This window comes from Python bivittatus, unplaced genomic scaffold (genome assembly GCF_059951505.1).
Source record: "Python bivittatus isolate LINGU-HERP-01145 unplaced genomic scaffold, Pbiv_v1 ctg000700_np1212, whole genome shotgun sequence".
NCBI classification, from domain to species: domain Eukaryota; kingdom Metazoa; phylum Chordata; class Lepidosauria; order Squamata; family Pythonidae; genus Python; species Python bivittatus.
The window spans coordinates 20,888,500-20,910,515 of NW_028277098.1; the positions used below are offsets into that span (position 1 = coordinate 20,888,500).

Sequence of the window (22,016 nt, forward strand, 5' to 3'; positions counted from 1 at the left end):
TTTAGAGCTTCACAGCAGGTAGTTTTCTCATAATAAGGCATAGATTTGCATCAGTGGAGTTGGCAAGCTGTCTTATGCTCTCTTTCATATGCAGAGTGTTCAGCTGAAAACATCAGACAGGCAGTGGGCAAAGATTCACCAATTAACAAGGACATTAAACAATTAGTAGGATGAAATGAGAATGCAGATGAGCAGGTATAGCTTGATTTACTCTTCCTGGACTTGTGCTATGCTTCATTGCATACTTAATATAGACTAATGATAACTTTGTTAATGTAAGGTAAATGTGGCTAAAGGAAGAACCAGTGAAACAAGATGACCCTCGTGGGCTTAGAATGCACAGCACAACATTCTAGGCTGCTACATATTGCATTTTTGTCTTTAGAATAATGACACTAGCTTTGAAATTATTACTTTGATTTTAATGTCACTGTGGCCGAACATGGAGATGAACTTCCTCCAGTATTGCAGCTCACTGAAGAAAATATTGATGCTGTTGCAACACATGAGGTGTTTCTATTTCATTGCCTGATAAAGGACTGGGGTCCTAATATTATGAAGATTTCAGCTGATGCCCTCCATGTCACTTTTTTGGGAGGGAAGGCCACATTGCACATTACGCAGATCAATCATAAGAACAGGTGTTTGGTATTTCTGTGAAAGGCATATACACTGTAATTTTGAAACATTTCTACCCATTTCAAATTTTTTTAAGGAAGTTTTGGGACCCAACGCAACACCAGGGGTGAAAGTCACCCTTTACACATAGTCCTATATTAATAGGGCTAATAGATTCCTGCAAAATAAGATGATAAAGCTCTGAATTAAAAAATGGAATGCCTGCAGAATCTGAATAAAAAAATGAAAGATGCATCTAGAAGAAATATATTGGACATACTGTAAAAGACTGTAAAAGACACCACCCAGTACAATCCTACTTAGAAGAATGAGTCCATCAACCCAATCTCTGTTGGCCAGCATGGGCTATATAAGCCAGTGCTCAAAAGCGCCATTGGTCTGATCTGTCTATTGGCTAATATTGAGCTGTGTTAGCCTACCCACCCCAAAATCCATTGGCCCAATCTACCCATTGGCTAACATGGACATTAGCCAATGGGCAGTCAACCCTATTCAAAACTCCCATCAGCCTCACCCACGATGTTTCATTTCCATGCCCTGCCTCAGCCACAGCCCACTTCTGCCGACTGCTTTCCACATTTTGGGGGGTCTGCTGCAGCTGCATAAACTGCCACTCCCTTAAACTGACCTGTCTTTGCTATTTAGCTACTTTAACATTGGAATCATCAAGCCAAATTGTTTATCAATAAACAATTGGTAGTGGTGGTCACAGCACATTTGTCAAATATACTCAAATTTCTCCATGAAAAACGCTTTAACATTTAAAAAAAAATGCATGAAGTATATGCATGGATTATGAGGTTTAGTCTAATTCAGTCTTCACATAGGTATTTATATCATTGGTTTATTAATGAGATTATATACAGTCATATAGAAAGCCAGCAGTTTGAGACTTTCTCATAGGGCTCCGTACACAAGTCTGTAGTTTTAGGCATATTTTTATACTTTTCAGGCTAGGTGTGTTCTGATGTGTAACCACAATAGGAAATGAAAAAGAAGTTATTTCATCTCAGTAAGTATATTATTTGCATATTAAACTCTGTTTATTTGTATATTAACAGCTCTGTATATTAAACAGTCATCTTGTATTCACGGTGACAAAAAAAAAGACCACATAATGGATGATTTGGCAGTATGCAAAACATATTTAAATTCTATCAGCTTATTAATTAATCCTAAGGCATCTGGTTAATCAAGTTCAAATTGTTTAAATGGTTCAGGGTTCAAACAGTACATCTCTCTACCTTAATCAACATATAACGTTTCTGAAAATAAGAATGTGCTCATCTGTAGATTAGAAAACAGTTGAATGGCATCTTCACACAGCATCCTCAACGGCTTGGCTCCCAGGCTGCTTCTGGCTGTTCCTTAAAGCCAACTTCAAAAATTCCAGGCGAGATTGCAGTGGGTTGGCAATGGGGCTGGACTGGTACTCAATCTGGACTACACCCGTTGCAAAACCTTCCCATCTGCTTCTTGCCCTTCCCATCTGTGCAGGGAAAGCGTGCCTCAATGGCTGGTGAACTGGTCTACCAGTGCCTCCCTTTTCCTTTCAGAGATTGTTCCCTTCTCACTAGTCTCCATGCCTTGCTTGTGCTTTTCCAGATGTTTGCACACAACAATGTCTTCACAGGCCTGTCCCACATGTAGGCAACAATGATGTGGATCCTTTCTTTTTCCTTCTTTCCCTTATGACACATTGTTTCTCTCTGATAAATAATCAAAGCAACAGGGGACGGGTGGTTATTTCATTCCTAGTTCCTCTGTAGGACCATGGAGACTGATAGTTTCGTAGATCAAATCAGCAATCCTCCTACACTACAGCTTAAAGATGTTTTAAAAAGAAAGAGAAAGGAAGCTTTGCAGTACTGTGGGCAGGTGGTGGGAAAGCAAGGGGAGTATGCTTCACCCACCACAGGCAGAAACTGAAAAGGTGTCAACTGGGAGAAGTAAGTGTTGAATGGAGCATAAGGTTCTAGCATTGAGGATGATTCACTGACTTAATGGGCCATTGCTGGATCAACCTCAACATTATTTAAAAAATAGCAATTGCCAGCCAGCTGAGAACATAGTAGCTTGGTAGCACAGGACAAATTGGCTACACGGGACAACAAACATCCAAAAATGCAGATCTGACATGGAAAGTATTGGGTATCTAAAGTGGCTTAAGAAGCAAAAGAAAGAATTACAGAATTTGTAGTATTCTGCATTTTCCCTACAGCTAAGCTTGCCTTCATCCACCAATGTAATTGCCTTCTAATTTTACTCATACCTGGAAAATAATTAAATGCCCAACACATATTTAGCTTAGCAAATTAATACTCTTGCCTTCTTTTCACTCTCAAACTTTTTGCTCCTTGCCAAATTATGAAAAGTCTGAGCAGCCCCCCCCCCCTTCCCGATGCTAGAAAACTAAGCTCCATTTAATGGCTAACTTATTGTGAAATACTAGAATTTGGTCAAGAGGAATGTAAAATAAAACCAAGAGAAGAACTGGTAGCAGAGGGATATAGATGTCAATGGTTTTCTTATTTACAGTTACTAGAAAGATTTAAAGCAGACAAAAGAGTTTATGATTTTGAACATTATAAGTCTGAGTTTCTTCCATTTCTTCCCCAGAAGTCTGATTTTCAGCACAAGAAATAAAAAGCAAATACAAATGGCTAACTTATTGTAAGATACTAGAATTTTGTCAAGGGGAATACAAAATAAAATCAAGAGAAGAACTTATGGCCGAAGGACATAGTTGCCAATGATTTTCTTATTTACAGTTATTAGAAAGATTTAAAGTAGACTTATGGTTTTGAACATTGTACGTCTGAATCTGAAACGGAATTATGGACAAACGATGAACATGTAATTGCTAAAATGTATAAACTTCTATTGAAATTTGAAACAGAAGAAGAACAAGTGAAAAGATGTATGATAAAGTGGGCCAAAATTTTGGTTATAATATACAGATGGGGCAATGGGAAAATATGTGGTTGAAAGGATTGAAATTTACATTATGTTATAATCTTAAAGAGAATTTTTATAAAATGATATACCATTGGTATGTATCACCAGAGAAACTGTCTAGAATGTATAAAGGCACTTCAAATTTATGTCAGAAATGTGAACAAGAAGGGACATTCTGTTATGTTTGGTGGACGTGTAAAAAAACTAGTAAATTCTGGATTCAAATATACACACTGATTCAGAAGATTTTAAAGATTAATATACAATTGAGTCCAGAGGTTTTCCTTTTGGGTTTGATGGACAGGTGGAAAAAAGTCATGGAACTTTGTTTTTGTGTGTGATAACTGCAGCGAGATTATTGTATGCACAAAGATGGAAAGATTCAGCACTACCCGTAATGGAGGAATGATTGGTGAAGATGATGAAACTTGCTGAGATGGCCAGATGGACTTCTTTGATCAGAGAAAAGACAATGTCTATGTTTATCCACCCCTTATGGACTTTTTGTTTAAAACATTAAAAAATGAACTTATGATTTATGGTTTTGATGATTAGACAGGATAGGTTATAGAAAGAAGAGAGATTTAATTGTAACCATAGAGTAAGAGATAAATTTATAAGTATACCTACAACTGCTGTAAAGAAGATCAGAAGCTCCTTCATTGTTTCTTTTTTCTTTCTTTTCTATTTTTCTTTTACTTTTTTTCCCCTTTCTTGCACTTTTAGCTTTCTCTTGATTTCTTTCTTTTTCTTTTCTTTATATTAATTTCTATTAGTTTTTATCTTCCTTTTTAAAAATCTTTAATAAAAATTAAATTAAAAAAAAAACTAAGTTGCATTTGGACTATCAGTAAAAACTGTATGCAATTATTCAGAAGGTAGGAGAAAGGAAGAGCCAGTTTGGGGCAGTGGTTAAGGTATCAGGCTAGAAACTGGGAGACTGTGAGTTCTAGTCCCACCTTAGGCACAAAGCCCAGCTGTGAGTGACCTTTGGCCAGACACCTCAGCCCTAGGAAGTAGGCAATGGCCAACCACTTCTGAAATCTTGCCAAGAAAATTGCAGAGATGTGACCAGGTAGTCACCAGGAGTCAACACTGATTTGAAGGCACACATCCCAGCTGAGCACCGAGCCATCTTTCTCATTGGACGTGAATCTATAGCTGTTTATGTGGAATGTGATTTAGCCAGACATAAAGCAGACTTACCTAACATTGGTCCTTTCCCCAGTGTTCTGCTTCAACTCCCATAATTCTCAACCAAAGTGAGACTGAGGGTGGGCCATCTGGAATTGTGGGAGTGGAGATCTAAAATGTTGGTAGGAAAGCTGATAAAGATATATACTTGGTTATATTGGTAACCATTTATATGGCTTCTCCTTCTCTGAAACCACACTTTCTTCCCTCAGGGGCAGGAGCAAGCCATGATCTGAGGCAGACAATAAGTTGGCTTCCCTTCCTGCATGATACTTATAGAAGCCAGGTCACTAACAGCGACAGTACAGCAACATTCTCCATCACACCCAAGAGTTCCCACTTAGCTTAGGGACTGTAAAAAAGTATATGAATCATATTGGGAGCCCAATTGGAATTATACTCAGATGGTATAATTTTATATGTTTATAACCTTCCTTATTAATGTAAATCTTCAAAGACGTTTGGTTACTGGGCAGATCAGAAATATTACCACTAATATTAATTAATAACAAGGAGGAAGAGAATAGTCTAAAGCTTATCCTCATGACCTTATGTACTAGTATAAAACAACCTGGGCCCATATATGAACCTACCATTAAATGCACTCAACCTTCTTGATCACTTTCACTGTGAAATGGAATCCAATTCCATTATCTGTTTGGAAAGGATAAGGGTTAGAGCTGAAAAGATTGTGCCTTCATTTTCATATTGTGATTTTCTTCCAAAGTTGCCTAATTAACCAAGGAGTTTGTTCCCTTCCTCGGTGCAACTTGTGTCTGCCTGAACTATATTGCCTGTGATATTTTTTTCCCAATTCCATCCTTCACACTTCTAGGAACAAGATCAGCATATGCCACCCACCCTGTAACCTTTTCCTTTATTTGTTTTGACCACCTGGGTGATTCACAAAATAAAGTATAAATGGGTTGCACCTTTACACTGGCCAAGGAGAGGCAGAGAAGCAAATCAGGAGAAGCACCATTTGAATCTCTAACATCGGTAATGAATTGAATTGCACAGCCCACTTCAATTCATTACCTCCTCCATGTATGTAAAGTGAGCAATTTAAAAACAGCCTTTCTTTATCAATTTGGCATACCATGTTGCTTCAACAAGCAGAAACTGATAAAAATGTCCTTCTTTAGAGTACTTGAACAATGGAATGCAAATACTGTATGGTTCTTTGTCAAACAAACATCTTCTAAAGCCTCTTTATAAGCCACCGACCTGAAGATGGAGGTGGAGGAAGTACAGTTTATTTATATGCCTTCTCACATCTGCCACATTTATTTATTTATCGTACTTATATAGCCGCCCATCTCACATAAAGTGACTCTGGGCAGCTATATAAATATAATAAATAAATAAATGTGGCAGATGTGAGAAGGCATTGATACCCCTTTCATTCCTAAATGAAAAGAGCATAATTTTATACCCAGCAACAGCTGCTATATACATTTCTGCTATAGGATCGTCAGATCTTCAGCTATTTCTCACTGTCACTATCTGGAAATGGTTGTATAGTTTGTTCATCAGTTGTCAAATTACCTTTACTGATACTAAAGGACAGCTACATTCTCCCTGCTTAATCTAGATAGTTCCCCTATCCCCAGATACAGAGAACATGTACTCAATTAGCTAAGCGTAAAAAAAATTGGCCTCTGCTCATAGAGTTGAGAAGACTGATCTTTACCAGCCAGAATGAAAAAATTGCTAAAAAGCCTATCCTTTCCTTTCTACATTAGAATATCTTCTGTCTGTATATATACAATGTGACATACTTGCAAAATGCTCGTTATATCTACAGGTAGTCCTCAGGCTATGATGGCAGTCGAGACCAGAATTTTCCTCACTAAATGATGCGGTCATGTACTATGGAGCACAGATGGGTGCATGGATGCTATGGAGGTGGGGAGTGTGTGGGCAGGTGTGATGGAGAGCACTGTGAAAAAAAAAAGTAAAAAGCAGCTCCTGAGCCAGCTCAGCAAAGGGGCATTTTGGCGCACTGCAGCTCTGGGGCTGCTTTTCACTCTTCTTTTTTCACAGCACGAAGCCCAGCCCCAGCCCAGCCCAGCAGCTAGCCCAGGCACACCTCGTCAGCAGTGGAAGCAAGAAGACACGAAGGTCAGCTGGGGCAGCAGAGCACAGGGTGGCAGGGGACCCAAAGGGCATAGAAGGGGGGGAGATAGTTGTGTGGGTGAGTTGAAGCACCTCTGTGGTCCTAAGTGTGGGTGGGCTGCCAAGCGCCTGAATTTTGATAACATGACCGCGGGGGTGCTGCAACAGCTGTAACTTCAGGCACAGGTCGTAAGTACCACCTGATCAGCACCATCATAAGTTTGAACAGGCACTGAATGAATAATCGTAAGTTGAGGACTATCTGTAATAGCATAATAACATTACTGAGACCCTAAAAATATTGTGAGGGATCTCACTTTAGGTAAAGCTGGCATTAACATTTCATGAAACTTTCAAGCTAATCCTAAAATACAGGTAGTCCTCACTTAACAACAGTAATTGGGACCAGAATTTCCATCACTAAGTGATGCGGACGTAAAACATGACATTGTGTGACCATACCGCTTAACAACAGCAATTCTGGCAGTCCCTGGCTACCATTAAGCGAATCACTGCAGGTCATTAAGTGAGGACCTCATGTAACCATGACTGCTGGCTTCCCCATTGACTTTGCTTGTGGGAAGCCAGCAGGGAAGGTCGCAAATCACAATCACGTGACTGCAGGATGCTGTGATGGTTGGAAATCTGGGCCAGTTGCTGAGCAACTGGATCACAATCACATTACCATGGGAGTGCTGCGACAGCTGGAACTTCAAGGACCAGCTGTAAGTACCATTTGATCAGCGCCATTGTAAGTTTGAACCGTCACTGAGCGAGTGGTTGTTAATCAAGGACCACCGGTATATTACAGGATTTCTCTCTCATTTCATGACTAGCTGTCAGTTGCAAAACTGGAATCCAGTTAAAGCACTAATTGCTAGAAAAACATGGCTTATGTGCTGTGCTGCTTATGCACAGTGGCAACCTGTCGCAGATGTTGCTTCTAGTAATAATTATAGTAAAAATAAGGATAAAAATACCCCATCTGAATATTAGCTTATCACATATCTATGCAAGACTTAAAATTCAGGACCTACTTTCTAAAGGGATGCATTATATATAGACATTAATAGAAATATAAAAGATAGGAGACCTCTTTCACTGGAGCTAAAAGCCTGCACAAATGAGGGCTGAGAACGGCTTTGCAGAACGTATCTTTGTTACAGTACCATATTGTAAAATGCACTCACATCCTTTACTGTGGGCAGTTTCTGAGCATTTGAGGCATTGCCAAGGAATATAGATTGCACGGTAGCTATGAACACATGTTTAATAAACATCATCACCACTGTAAAAAAAAAAAAAAAAGGAGCCTCACCCTCCCTTAAAGTAGTATTAAGGTTTTATCCAACATGACAAAAGCAAAGCACTGAGTTAAAGCTGTCATTCCATTTTTAACATCCAGCATCCCAGGAACACAAGGGAAAAGTTAATAAAAAGGAACTCCTCCTTCACTGCAGCCATCATATGATTACACACACACACACATTTTGCAGATTACTCCAACTTGAGGCCTTTCAGAAATGTTGGATTATGTCACCCCCCCACCCGCCCACCCCAGCATGATCACTGATCTCCTAGCTGCCACTGTAGGAGCTGCAGTCATCCAACTTACCTGGTAGACATGAAGTTAGGGGAAGGCTGCCCTCATGTCAAGGTTTCAGCATAAAATGCCATTCCAGTAGATGAGGATTTTGCCTTAGTAATGCAGCAATCAATCAGGTTTCCATGGTGATTGATTTCCTCTCTGAATTAGCTTAACCCTGCAGTTCTGTACATGATGAGTTCAGCAGGACTTACTTCCAGCGTAGCTCAAATGGTATCCTGCCCAATATTTTTGGAAAGCCTTAAGTAAAGATGAAAAAAGCCATAGATTTGGTCATTGCTTTCAGCAGGCCAAAACAACCCACTCCTTCACTGCTTGCTTTTATAACTGTGAAGTCTCCTGAATATTTTATACTATGCTTAGAAAAAGCCAAAAGGAAGAGATAAAGTAGTAAGTAGCCAGCTGATTTCATAAGGGGGAAACATCAGCCATATCCTGGTTTGTCATTTTAGAGCTCTCATCCAGAGCAGAACCAGGGAACAACATCCCTTTGACTTCAAGAATAAAATTGTCCAAGGCTGCCATTGAGGTGCATACTAGAAGTGGGCCACCTGAAGTCCACTCCTCCAGCCATGTTTTTGCTTCCCTGGAGCTGTACTCCTACTCAGATTGTGCAGCTCAAATCAGCAGTGGAAGTTCTAGAATATTTTAACCCCAAAACCCAATGAAGATACTGTAGATTGCAGAAGGAGGAGGAGGAGGAGGAGGAGAAGGAGAAGGAGAAGGAGAAGGAGAAGGAGAAGGAGAAGGAGAAGGAGAAGGAGAAGGAGAAGGAGAAGAGGGGGAGGAGGGTAGTCTTAAAGGACAGTCTTATCTCGCTGTCCTTTAAGCTTAAAAATAAGCTTTTGGTCTGTTTCAAAAATCAGTAAAACCAGTTAGAACAAATATGACAACAGAACAAAAGTTGGGAATATATTACGATTGCACTGAATTTTTACCGCTTACATTCTGAGAGTGAAAAAGCCAATATTTCACATACGAACACTCTTTATTTCTTATTTCCAGCTGCTTCTTTCTACAACCTGAATCTACAACATAGTTTTTAAAAGCAAAACAAACAAAAAAGAGTGGAAGGGGGCCCTTCGGGAAATCAGTCCATTTGATCATCACCTAGCAAAACCAGAATCCAGGTAGCTGCCTGATGATGCCCAACAGTCCATCATATTTGAATCTGTCACATCACAAAGCCCTATGCAGACTGAAGACAATTCTACTTGCCTTCCTCTGGGACATACAGAATTTTTTGCATTATTTTCATAAACCTGTTCATAAATGGAGCTACAGCCTACTGGGGAAGATGTACATACTCCAGCTATTTCCACTCAGACAGAGAGAGAGAGAGAGGGAGCAAAAGAGAATGTATTAATTATACAGTAGCTTTTTACATTGCAGAGCTTTGCTTCAGAGTGGCATACATAAGAAAAGTCCATTGAAGACCCACATAGCAGTCGCCTGCCAAATAAAATTGCTACCTCATTATTGCTTTGGAGCTGAATGGGGAGCTGCACAGAGTTTATTATTAAAAATGAAATTAATAAGTTGTAAGCCTCCTCCAAAACTCAGGCAGACAATACCCAGTTTTCAGGGAACAATAACACACAATTAAGCTGTGATGATGGTGCCAACAATACAAACTGCACGATGGCCTTTAAAACCCATTATATATCTTGGAGATTAAAACTGTCCTGGTTTCTAGGATAATTATTTTATAGACTTTAATTAGAAGACAGAAACAGCACCATTGTGAAACTTAACTTCTACTAGCTGACACCACTGGCTCAAAGTCTGCCAGCGTTTACATTAACGTTGGTCCCCAAGGGAGTTTCTCTCCATCCACTCTCAATATAGCCTCCTCCATTTTGGCTCTTCTTGAGTTGTTAACCTACTTTGGGACCAAATCTCCAGTCTGTTTTGTCTGTGCATAGGAGGTGTTTTTTCCATCTCAATTACTTTTAGCTTGTGTGAGAGCCACTGAGACTCTCCTTAGAAGTTAAAGCATAACTGATTGCATCATGACTTCACCTTTTTTCTCACTGATGCTGTCAGTGCAGGACTTTGCAACAACTGCTAGTTCCCAGCAAAGCAAAATGAGTAGACAGAGCTCCAAACCCAGCAAAGGTACTATGCTACAGTTTGAAACAGCATCCAACAAGAGGTCCCCAAAGATCTTTAAATCCAGAGGCTAGGCTTATCGAAGTGTAGCACTGCGTCTTTTTTAAAGACTTCCTGTGGAGTTTTTGCCACTTTGAAAGAAAGATGGAAGCTTCACACTATCTCTCCAAGGGTAATCCAAACTCTCATAAGGAGAGTACCCCACCAGGACAGAATCCATCATAAGAAGCATTCTTAGATCTTTATCAATATTCACGAATGAGATGATCAAACCACTCAACATGCCTTATTTTACTTAAGACTGTTACATTCTTATTTTTATTCCAGGAGCTCAAGGTGGCACATATGTGGATTTTCTCCCATTTTGTCTCTACAACAATCCTTTGAAATTAGTTAGACTGAGAAATAGAGTCTGACTCAAAGTCACCCAGTGTAATGGTATGTGGGAATGACTTTGGGAAATAGGGCCAAGATGCTGCGTAGGGAACAGTCAGATAAGAGTCAGCGTAGCCTGCAGCTGGATACTGGGCAGGGCAAGAGGTTCAGAAGAGACCCTCCCTAATTTCTCAGGGTGTAAAGTAGATGGAGAGAGAATTGTACTTTCTGACTTGCAAGATTACAATAAAGTAGAATTAGCTCACCTGGTTGTGTTTCCTGTCTGGCCTACCTGGTAAGGCTGACACCCCGTGAAGTCCATGATCAAGTAGAGATTCAGAACTGGATCTCATCCAAAACCTTATTAACCACATTGATATACTACATATGGGGAAAGGGTGGGGGAGGGGAGATCAGTCTACAAGAAGCACCTTCAGCATCACTATTATTATAATGAATCTACTAATCATTATACCCATTCCTAATATCTACATATGCCCACAAATGTCTGCAAGAAGTCACCTGTACATGGGCAGTTCAACGCATGTAATTGCTCTATGCATTCAAGTTCTCCAGCAAGATCTTTCCAGTCTTGCTGGAAAGTCTAAATCATCTTGTATCCCTTATCCCATTTGAAGAACTCCATAAATCAGATTTGGACCACTGCAACGCAATTATATAACCCTCTTTTACCTGAAGAATTCAGACTGCGGCATGCTGTTACAAGGGCCTATAAAAAAATCCACTGCCCAGAGATCGACTGACATGATATGGAATGTGCCCAACTAGGCTGAAGTTTTTGAAAGTTAAAACCAATTCTGGTAGTTTGCTCAGAGGGTTTGGGCTCTCTAAACATCAGTCTGTGAAATGGGAGAGATTCCCAAGTCTCAGCATGGATCTTATGGTACCAAAGAGGCTTCCCTGTGGTTCCTTGGTATGCTGTTCTAGTGGAACAAATTAGGACTACTCCAGATGGACTATTCCCTTCCTCCCAACAGGCTTGGCACCACTATCTATCCTGTAGCAGTCTTCCTGAAGAGAAAGGGAGAAAGACAGGAGACAACCACCACAGAGCTCTGTTCAGTTGAATTCTTCCCAACCGGTACCATTCTTATCAACTGCCCCATGGGAAGAATTTGAGAAATTTCTTTATTTTCTAATAATTTTGATGGTATTTCAATTGTTTCTATTGCTTGGAGGATGCAGATAATTACAATGAGTGATTAATTAATTAATTGTGTAATATATTTATTTATTTATATATCAAATTTGTCGCCACCCATCTCATTGAAATGACTCTGGGCAGTTTACAAAACAGTTAAAATCAATTAAAATTACAAAATTACAATCTATTATAAATAAATAGAAAATAAATAGATCCAAGAATAATTGGCAGTCACTCAGAGAGCGTCATCAAGGCACCAGCCACCCCCAGGATTGGGTAAGATTGTTATCACCCCACACAAGCTGGCAGAGCCAGGTCTTTAATCCTTTCCAGAAGGCTGGGAGGGTAGGGGCCTGCCACACCTCTGGGGGGAGAATGTTCCAAAGGGCGGGGGCGACGGCAAAGAAGGCTCTCCTCCTGGGCCCCCCCAGCCAACATTCTCTTGCTGGCAGGGTCCGCAACATGACCTCTCTGCCTGTGATGGAATGGACTTATGAAGGCCATGCTCAGGGAGATAAGCATGTTCTTAGCCCCCAACAGGAGCGTGGGAAGTTCAAGAAGATGAGGCTGGCACCTCCCTAAGGAATTCATGGTGTTGTGGCTGGCTGGCTTGGGAACTTGGGTTCAGTCTGGTGAGATTCTGTCATGAGGTGGAAGCTAATAAACGCAACAGAACTGTATTTGTATTGTCTCGTGGAGTTCTTTGGGCTGAGCCTGACATCAATTGAGTCTCCAGACAGAACATCTCCCCAGATTGAACCCTAGTTCTCAAGCCAGACAGCCACAACACCGTGAATTCCTTAGGGAGGTGCCAGCCTCATCTTCTTGAACTTCCCACGCTCCTGCTGGGGGCTAAGAACATGCTTATCTCCCTGAGCATGGCCTTCATAATCCATTCCATCACACTGCCTGACCGGGTGGGATGAGTTGATGTGACAGGGGTGAGATGGGGTGAGACAGTCCCTCAGGTAACCTGGCCTATGCCATATATGGCTTTAAAGGTGATAACCAACACTTTGAGTTGGACCCAGAAGCACACTGGGACCCAGTGCAGCTCATGCAGTAAAGGTGTTATATGCACCATTATTGGGGCACTCAAAATTGTCCACATGGCCTCATTTTGAACCAACTGTAACTTCTGGATACTCTTCCAAGGTAGCCCCATGTACAGCGCATATGCTCCCATCCAGGGCTAATAATATGGGCATCAACCATGTTCTTCACCCTGAACATACTGTATTTCTTCTTCCAATCCAGTGCTATTTGCAGCTCATCAAACCGAACAAAGCCAAATTCAGAAAACTGGCAGTTCACAAGGACTTTGAAAAACCGTGGAGTTTTGCTGCCTGATGGGGGCTATTAAAAACAAGCAACATATCTAACAACTAACTGGCCACAATATGTCATATATGGGCTACATTCTGCTTGAAGCTTTATGCAGTACTAGACAACCCATGACCCATTGGGTCATCCTTTCAGAGATATTTCCTTACCTAAAGGAAGAGAAACAGAATGACCAAGGGTGGGCAAAAAAGCAGTGGAAGTGGGAGCAACTTCCAACTTCCTTCTGGCTTCCCCACTGACTTTGCTTGTGGGGAGCTGGCAGGGAGCATCAGAAATCATTCCTCCTCCTCCTCAGCTGATCCACAGAACAGCCTGCCACTTTGCTGGGGGAGGGGGAACAAAGGGAGCTGAGGACCGTGAAGAAACTGCGTCCCCACTCCCCATCTCCACTCCCCATCCTTCTCTTCCAGGGAGGAAGACGGCTCACCCATCGACCGCTGGCACCCCCCAGCCAACCCTACCTGCCCTGCAGGAATCCAAGTCGCTCCCTCATCCTTCCTTTGCCTCCCACTGCCGTTCTTTAAAATTCAGGGAGATATTCAGAGATGTATCTGCCTTGAAAGTAGCCCATGTCATTCATACTGAACTGTATAGCACAGTCAAACATCAGGAGCTGACCACAGGAAATGTTTTATGACATTTTGTATTATGCCATAAAATGTTTTATGATAATTTTTTATGTCATAAAATGTTTTATAAAATTTGCCAAATTTCAATTCCACGGGGGTCGTGGGTTCCAGATTTTGGATGCATTCTGTAAGTTAGCCCATGTGAGGTACCTAGGTTCCAGAATTGTTAGCCGATGACACACCGTTTTGCCCAGTTAAAGGTTACAAACAAACAGACACGAGAGTTTTAGCAGAATATAGACAAATGGATATGCTGTGCGAGCCTGTCCAATACATTTCCCAAGTTACATGACTTTAATAATCACAGGGAGAGAGAAAGAAAAAACTCTGGAACTCTGGTACAGTACTGCTGCAGTAACCGATCAAAGGGGTATTCAAACCATTCAAATATTAATCATCTTTTAAATATAGTTAGAGACAAAAAATACCACTTGGTGCACAAGAGAAATTCTGCAAATATGTCCCCTAATGTAGTGTTCAGTTTCAGAATGCTGCAGTTACCAGTCAGCCACATTACAGGCTTAGGTCATGCATAACAACAGGCACTTTATTAACTTGGAGCGTATAGCAAATGTGGAATGAGAAAATGCAACTACAAAGCAAAAACTGACGAGTCAAAGCAAAAATGCTATTATAGGGCAGGTAATGGGTGCCATGCTATTCACAATAATAATAATAATGCTTCAAATCAAATTCCTATGTCATTCCTTTAAAGCTGTAGGCTAGTTAGATTCTATTAAAAGCTCCGAGAGATAATTTGGGAAAACTGTCCCCAAATGTAGCTTTCTGCTGAAGATAAAAGAGAAGCAGAATCAGGCACCCCCAGACACATTAATCCCATTGAAGTAATTAATATGTTTTTCTTGGAACTGCAGAGCTTAGTAAATTAACATGAATAAAGATGAAACCTGTTGCAGCTTTGTTTCCGTGATAAATTAGCAAGGGTGAATTAGCAGCTTGTCACCGACGCTGCTCCTTCACAGTTTTTCATCTTGTCATTCTCTCCCAACGTGGTGAAGTGCTTCTGACAGGCCAGACCACAGCAGTCGTATGTTCTGTCCACGGATAGTAGAAAGAAACAACTGAGAATTGAAGGGAATGTAGACTATCAATGCCTAAGGAAGAAAAAAAAGGCCCCATATAGATTTCTTTTTTTTTACTTCATTTCATATGGGTCAAATTGCACGTTGCCTTAAATCTATATGAAGGAAAGGGTCCTTTACATATTTTTTTAATGGGGAGTGGGGACAACCAAGATTTGAACTATAGTACACGTGAAGGAGGGTTAACTGTACCATAGTCTTGAATTTTAAACACCACCACTCCCACATAACTGCTCTTTTGTTCTGGGAAGGTGGCTGCTGGGAACCTGTTTGTGCATGGGATTTTCTTGGAGAAAATCAGGTTAGGTCATATAGAAATTCTAAACGTGTTTCTTTCAGGATGACTTGAAGGCCTTTCAGTCCTGTGTGAAACAACTGTACCCAAAGAAGGGTCACACACAGCCCCCAAACTTCCCTATCCTAGGCTGTGCCCTAATATCTATTGCAGGACCAACTCTAGCTTTGAGAAGTTCCTTCTACATCAGTGGGTCCTAGTAAGCTCACCTGCCTGCAGTTGATCTTCACAATACCAAGGGGAGGCCAAGACATTTTAATTTTCCACAAGGCCTTTTATGCTTTATCGCCCCAAGGCTTCATGGGAAATTAAAATGTTAACTCGTGATCCAGACATTTTCTTAAAATTGGGTTTTGTGTGTTACTGGAATGCTGGTCTGCTTTGTCATGACATATGAGCTTCCTTGGGTGTCTGATAGGGATGGAAAAATTTCTTTATGGAGAAGGTTTAGAAAGGATAATTCACCCCATGCAAAAGGAAGAGGCAGCCTCCACCTATGCCTCTCTACTAAGGGGTTCAACTCACAGAAAAGAGAAAGAATCAAAAATCATAAGCTACTATTTTGTTTTCCAAGATAAACATTGGTCTCTTGTTTTCCCCTCTGATTTTTATAGCTCTCCATTCTGTGAATTCAAGTTCTGTGTTAACCCAAAGGTAGTCAATAATAATATCAGACCCATCTTCCTCCTACACCGCATTGTTAAGGTTTTTTACTCAGCGGCTTCAGGCTATAAATATGGATTGAAGCAGTAACACAGATACTTTTCAGAGTGCTATCTTTTTTTAAACCAAGCTAAGGGTCATAATAGAACTGATGTTAACTCATATTCAGAAAACATCTCCATGGAGGCGCAGACTCACGGAGGGCTATCCAAAGCCCCCATGAAACTCCGTCTATCAAAAGAAAGCAACAAATGATCTGAACCACAGATACAGTTCTTACTGTTCACCATGGTTCTCCTTGGCTTCATCAGTGCATCTGGAAGAATGATACCAGTAAAGTGAGGAAAACACTTTGCAAAATAACGACAATTTACAATCCCTAACTGCATCTCCGCCGACATAGGCATTATCTTTTGATGTGCTTTGAAGAAATCAAATGGGATTTCAAAAGAGAAAGAGAAAAAAAAAAAAAGATACTTTGCCCAGCAGCTACCATGATTACAAGAGTGATACAAATAACTATTAAGGGGTTATTTTCCTCCAGCAAGGATGGATCAAAACTACCTTTTGGGGTTTACCTGGTCATATTTTCGTGCCTAGGGAATTACTGATAAGCCAATTGTTTGTTATCACGCATCTATGCTGAGTTAAAGTGTTGTTTCGCATGGGGGTATCTTCACCACTGCTTACACCAGCCGTTGCTGCTGGGAGTTGTATCCACCCAGCCCAACAAATTGGTCCTAATACTGACCATTGCAGATGCCTCCAGAAACTTTACAAGCAGGGGATAAAGAAACCAGCACCTTGTTTCAGTCTTCCCTAACAAAACACCTACAGGAAATGTGTAGCTAAGAATTAATGCCTTGCTTGCTTGCTTTATTTATTTATACATACCATTTATACAGCTTCCCATCTCACTGCTGTGATTCTGGAGGGCTAACAGTAAATAAATAGTAAATGTTCATCTAGGGTGGATATGCTCAAGGATTCGAAATGGTTTGGTTTACTATTTACAGAAATGGGTAAAATAATCCATTAGGAAATCCACAGTTTGACATGGGAAATATTCAGTGAAGATCATTTTAAAAAATCTAAAGAGCTGATGATTTAGATGCTGATAGTGGCAAGAATCGTGATAGCAAGAAATTGGAAGCAGGAGATTTTATCCGTAGTTGAGTGGTATAATATACTTCAGTATATTGGAACAGAAAAACCTTATACTGTCGAAGAAGTCTAAACCATATTCTTTTCCTGAGATATGGCAAGATTTGATACTTTTCATCAAAAAAAGTATGGTAAAGAACTGTCTCTTTCTTATATTCAGATATGAAAAGATACATGCTACTTTTAAAAAAGCACTAGGTTTGGTAAGCAAAGCAGATACATAGAAGCTACATATAATGCAATATGGAAATGCATATACTTGTTTGTCCTCAGTATTTGTTATTCTGCTCTGGACAAGCTATAGAAGCTTAAAAGCATCCCACCCACCCCCACCTCCTCCAAAGCATCAGGAAAAGTTATACACTGAATGAATAAAAGATTTTTCCGCAAGCACTGAGCACACCAAGACATCAAATGTGCAAGTTTAATCTAGCCTTCTTTTCTCCTCCAGCCCTGGATTCAGACTCCAATAGTCAAGGTTTGAATCATATCTTGCTCATTAAAAAAAAGTTGGTAATTTGTTGACCTTCTGCATTTCCAGAAGAGCAGTAAGCACACAGAACTGAGCCTGAATCTCTGAAGATAAATTCACACTGGACATTCATTGAAATATATTCCTCACATTTGCAAATATTGTCTCCTCTGGCTATGCAGGGCCACAAAGTTTTTATAAACTGTGGAATCTATGCAAATATTTTTAAGTAAGTGTGTAGTTGCCGGATCCATCTGGAAATTATGAAACAAACCTTACATGCTGTCTTTAAAAGTGAAATATAACTTTAGTAACCTGGAACGGTTCACATGGAGATACCTGTTACGCATATTTCCTTTTTATCTTGGAGATCCTTTATTCCCTCCAGATCTCCAAAAATGTTCAGCTGTGAAGGATGGGGTGTGCTTGCGTGAACATGGATTTGTGAGATGGTAGGAGTAGGACTAAGGCTAGAAGAAGTAGCTTTGGAGATGGTTCTGAAAGTTGATGGCACTTGGTGGTGGATGCGGTTGGAGGAATGAAGGATGAGATGCCTGAACTAGAAAAGGAGACAGAAAGCTGTAGTGGTAGTATCTGCTGGGGACTTCTTAAGCCTGGGCGGAAAGACCTGGAGCAGAGATTGCTGGGCCTCCTCTTACCTGAGTTGGCCCTGGGAAATCTAAGGAAATGTGCAGCTCAGTGCCAGTTGAGATATCATGAGTGATAGAGGAGGGAGGTCCAAGAGTTGGGGAGAGGCCTAGTAGCAGGTGGTGTGGACAACAGAGGCTTAGTGTGTGAGGATCTCAGACTGTTTCACACCTGGCTGTTACTATTGGTGATATTAGCACCCCAATTAGTGTGATCACACCATTGCCCAGGAGAGTGGATTCAGGTGATGTAGTAGAATTTGGATTGGGTGATTCTCAGGATGAAAGGCAGGGAATCTGAGGAGAGCCATGGCCTGACTGAGAGTACAGTAAAAGACTGGGGATGGGGATCTTAGAGTTTGTGGTGGGAGGTACTTGCAATTACTGTTTTTACATATATTGAAATAAAGTAGAGGACGTGGAAGGGTGGATGAGGAATGGAAGGCTCCTGTCAGCAGTTCTGCCAAATTCCTGGCTTCCTGGTTTTTCCATATCTCAATACTGAGGTGAGGGATTCCATGTGAATAGCTAGTTCAGCTAATTCCATTGAGACACATCAAAGGAGCATTGAATTTGCTGTTCTTAGGAGAAGGGAATCAACTATATGGTGGTGATCCCCACTTCTGGCCCACTGATCTTGTTCTTGGATCCTGGTAGCCATATCACTGCTGTCCATTGGCTGAAGTTGTTGAGAGTAAACACCAGGTCTATCTGTAAGAAGACCTTGTTCATCCACTTTATGCTAGTGGTGGAACAGATGAACCTGGAATGTGGTACTAAAATCTGATTGGGCAATGCAAAGGTGGTACTGTTGCCCTGTAAGAGAGCTACCACCTTCCTGGATTTTGGATCCTGCAGCAACTATATTGCAAAGCTCCTTGCCTTTGTCTCAAAGTGGCAGGATTTGTTATCAAATAATAAAAAATTATTATTAATTGTTATAACAATTATATCATTACCTGTATATCATTGAGCTGAAGGGACAAGATACAGATCCCACTGGGGTCCCTTCCCAAAGTTTTGGTCGTAATCTTGGGACTGGTTTTAGAGTCCCCTCACCTGCTGACATTGAGTGACTTCACTTTCCATGTCCCTGGGTAGATTCTGGGAGGAGTTGGGAATTTATGGCCTCCAATGTCAGCCATTGGTTTGTCCCAGGTATTTTGTGGCGTGATGCTTCCAGGCAGATACATTGGACCTCATTTTCACCTCAGAGTAGGTGCATAATTATCTAATATGGAAGACATCACACTCAGCCTTTTGCCGTGGTCAATCATTTCTTGATCCAGTTGAGGTTAATTACCACCGTGGACTTCTGTAGGGTGAACAAACTGATCAGAATAGTCTGCCCAAGGCGTTTCATAGGTCCAAACTGATTTCAGTGGATACTAGGAGAATTTCTCAACAATCTGGTAGGCAGTTCCAGTGGTTGCTTGGATAGCCATGGCAACAGCAGATTAGCCAGGTTCTCAAACTGATTGCTTTCAAAAGATCTCTCTCTGTTTGCTGATCTTGTACGTATATTGGTTTACTTAGGGGCCTTGGGAGATGAAGCACCAAAAGCAAAGCCTAAAATGGTGTTTCTCAACCTTGGCAACTTTAAGACATGTGGACTTCAACTCCCAGAATTCCCCAGCCAGCCATGCCAAGGTTGAGAAACACTGCCCTACAGTGTTGGTGGAGAAAGATGAGAAGTGAATCAGACTGAGCATAGGCCCAAGCACAAGTTCAGGCTTCATCATGGTGGTAAGAAGTATTCTTATTTCTCCCTTATTGTGTTGGCAGGTGGTCAGCCAGTGGTCTTGTTTAGGGTAGCCAACTGTCTTTCAGGGGAAAATTAAAGGTAGAAATAATCAGCAACAGATTCAACAAAGAATAAATACTGCGATACAAGGAATTCTTTCTTATCCTGCCTTTTCTCCAAGAGGCATAGTAAGTGATGGTCTCTTACCATCATGCACACACACACACACTGGAGAGGGTGATTAGTTCAGGCTTATTGTATATGATGTAGGACTAAGCAATGCTTCCATCAGAAGACCAAAATGTGCTGTGGAATGGGCTTGCACAAAACACATGTCTGCAATGCTTTCAGGCTCCCCAGATTAGGATTTGGCAGTAAATCTTTGTTTGTCTGACTTCACATAGCTTAACCTGGCTGCTGGGCTCCAACTGGCTGAAGCCTTTCAGATACACAATGCAGCATAGCCAGATAAGAGTCTTTATTACACCCTAAATTGAAACACATTAAACAACTGCTTGCCCCTTGTCAATGTGAGGGTGCAGTTTCCCTCTTTAAACCTGTTACTGCTTCTTTCTGCCTTTCCAATATTTTGACTCTTTGCCAATATTTTATAGCCTTGAAACCAAGCCATTGGGGGTTGTAGACATAACTGGCATCTCTATCCTGAGAATGATTGACTCTCAGGTTATCTCTCACAAACTCCTTAAATCCAAAATTGTACTCCAAGTACATAAGCAGCTGCTTTAAGGAGTTGCCAGCAGATACCATGTGAGTGCCCCCTCCCTCCAAAATACTTTTAGGTCTATGAATCTGAAAGTCTACACTATCCTAATATGAAGACTCCTAATCCCAAAGAACTACGTAGACTACAGAGTTTGGGGAGTAATGTATCATTTGTTATCTGTTGGGGACATAAAAGCAACTTCTGTTAGATAAGTGAATGCCTATCCCTTGAATACATCGGCAAGGATGACATGCAAAAAATGAAAGGCAACTGTTCAAAGGCTCCCACTTAAAAACTTATTGCAGGGTTTAGTATATAAGCTTTAGGTACAGTCTCCACAGCCTTTCACAAAGTTACTGAATCATAACAGGAGAAATATATTAAATACAGAGGGGATGATTAAGTATGTGTATGTATGTTTTATGTGTGCGTGTTTGTATATTCCCTTGCTCTCCCTGCCTTGGGGGATGCAGCACCCAGCTTGCAACTCTGAGGCCAAAATGACTTTCACCCTATTCAGAATTATCCCCCTCTGGCTTATACAGATAATTGACTTAATCAGCATTGCTTACTCCTAGAAGGAAAAATGTGTCTTGAATACAGGTAGTCCCCAGGTTAAGAACGGAGCCTATTGTAGCAAAATTCGAGTTAAATACACAATGATTTGAGTTAAATACACAATGGCTCGAATTCATTACACAATACTACTTATACAGTATTATAGAATAATACTGTTCTGGCTTACATACAAATTCAACTTAAGGACAGACCTTGGGAATGGAACTCATTCTTAAACTGGGACTACCTGTACCAGCATTCTTCATCACCCTAAGCTTGCAGTATCTGTTTAATCAGAATTATTTTTTGTATTTTTGATACCATTAAAACAAAAAAAATATTAACCAAGAATGGGGGCCTGCATGTAAAAAAGCATTGCTACAAGCCTCTTGATATAAATTATTATTAGTGGAAGGACCATTAACTGTACACAATAAGATATTCACCTGGAGCAACTTATCCAATAGAGTTTATTGGATCATCCCTATTTACCAAACTGTTTCCTG

At 40.7% G+C, this 22,016-nt stretch overlaps 1 long non-coding RNA gene across 1 annotated transcript; it reads right to left on the bottom strand.

The window, feature by feature from the left end:
* Nucleotides 1–4,801: 4,801 nt before the first annotated feature.
* LOC148214140 (uncharacterized) lies at nucleotides 4,802–15,207 on the bottom strand. The gene is made up of 3 exons (XR_015798372.1): nucleotides 15,049–15,207; nucleotides 8,525–8,755; nucleotides 4,802–4,902 (listed from the first exon to the last, which is right to left on the bottom strand). It is a non-coding gene; the product is annotated as an uncharacterized LOC148214140 (long non-coding RNA).
* Between the last annotated feature and the right edge of the window lie 6,809 nt (nucleotides 15,208–22,016).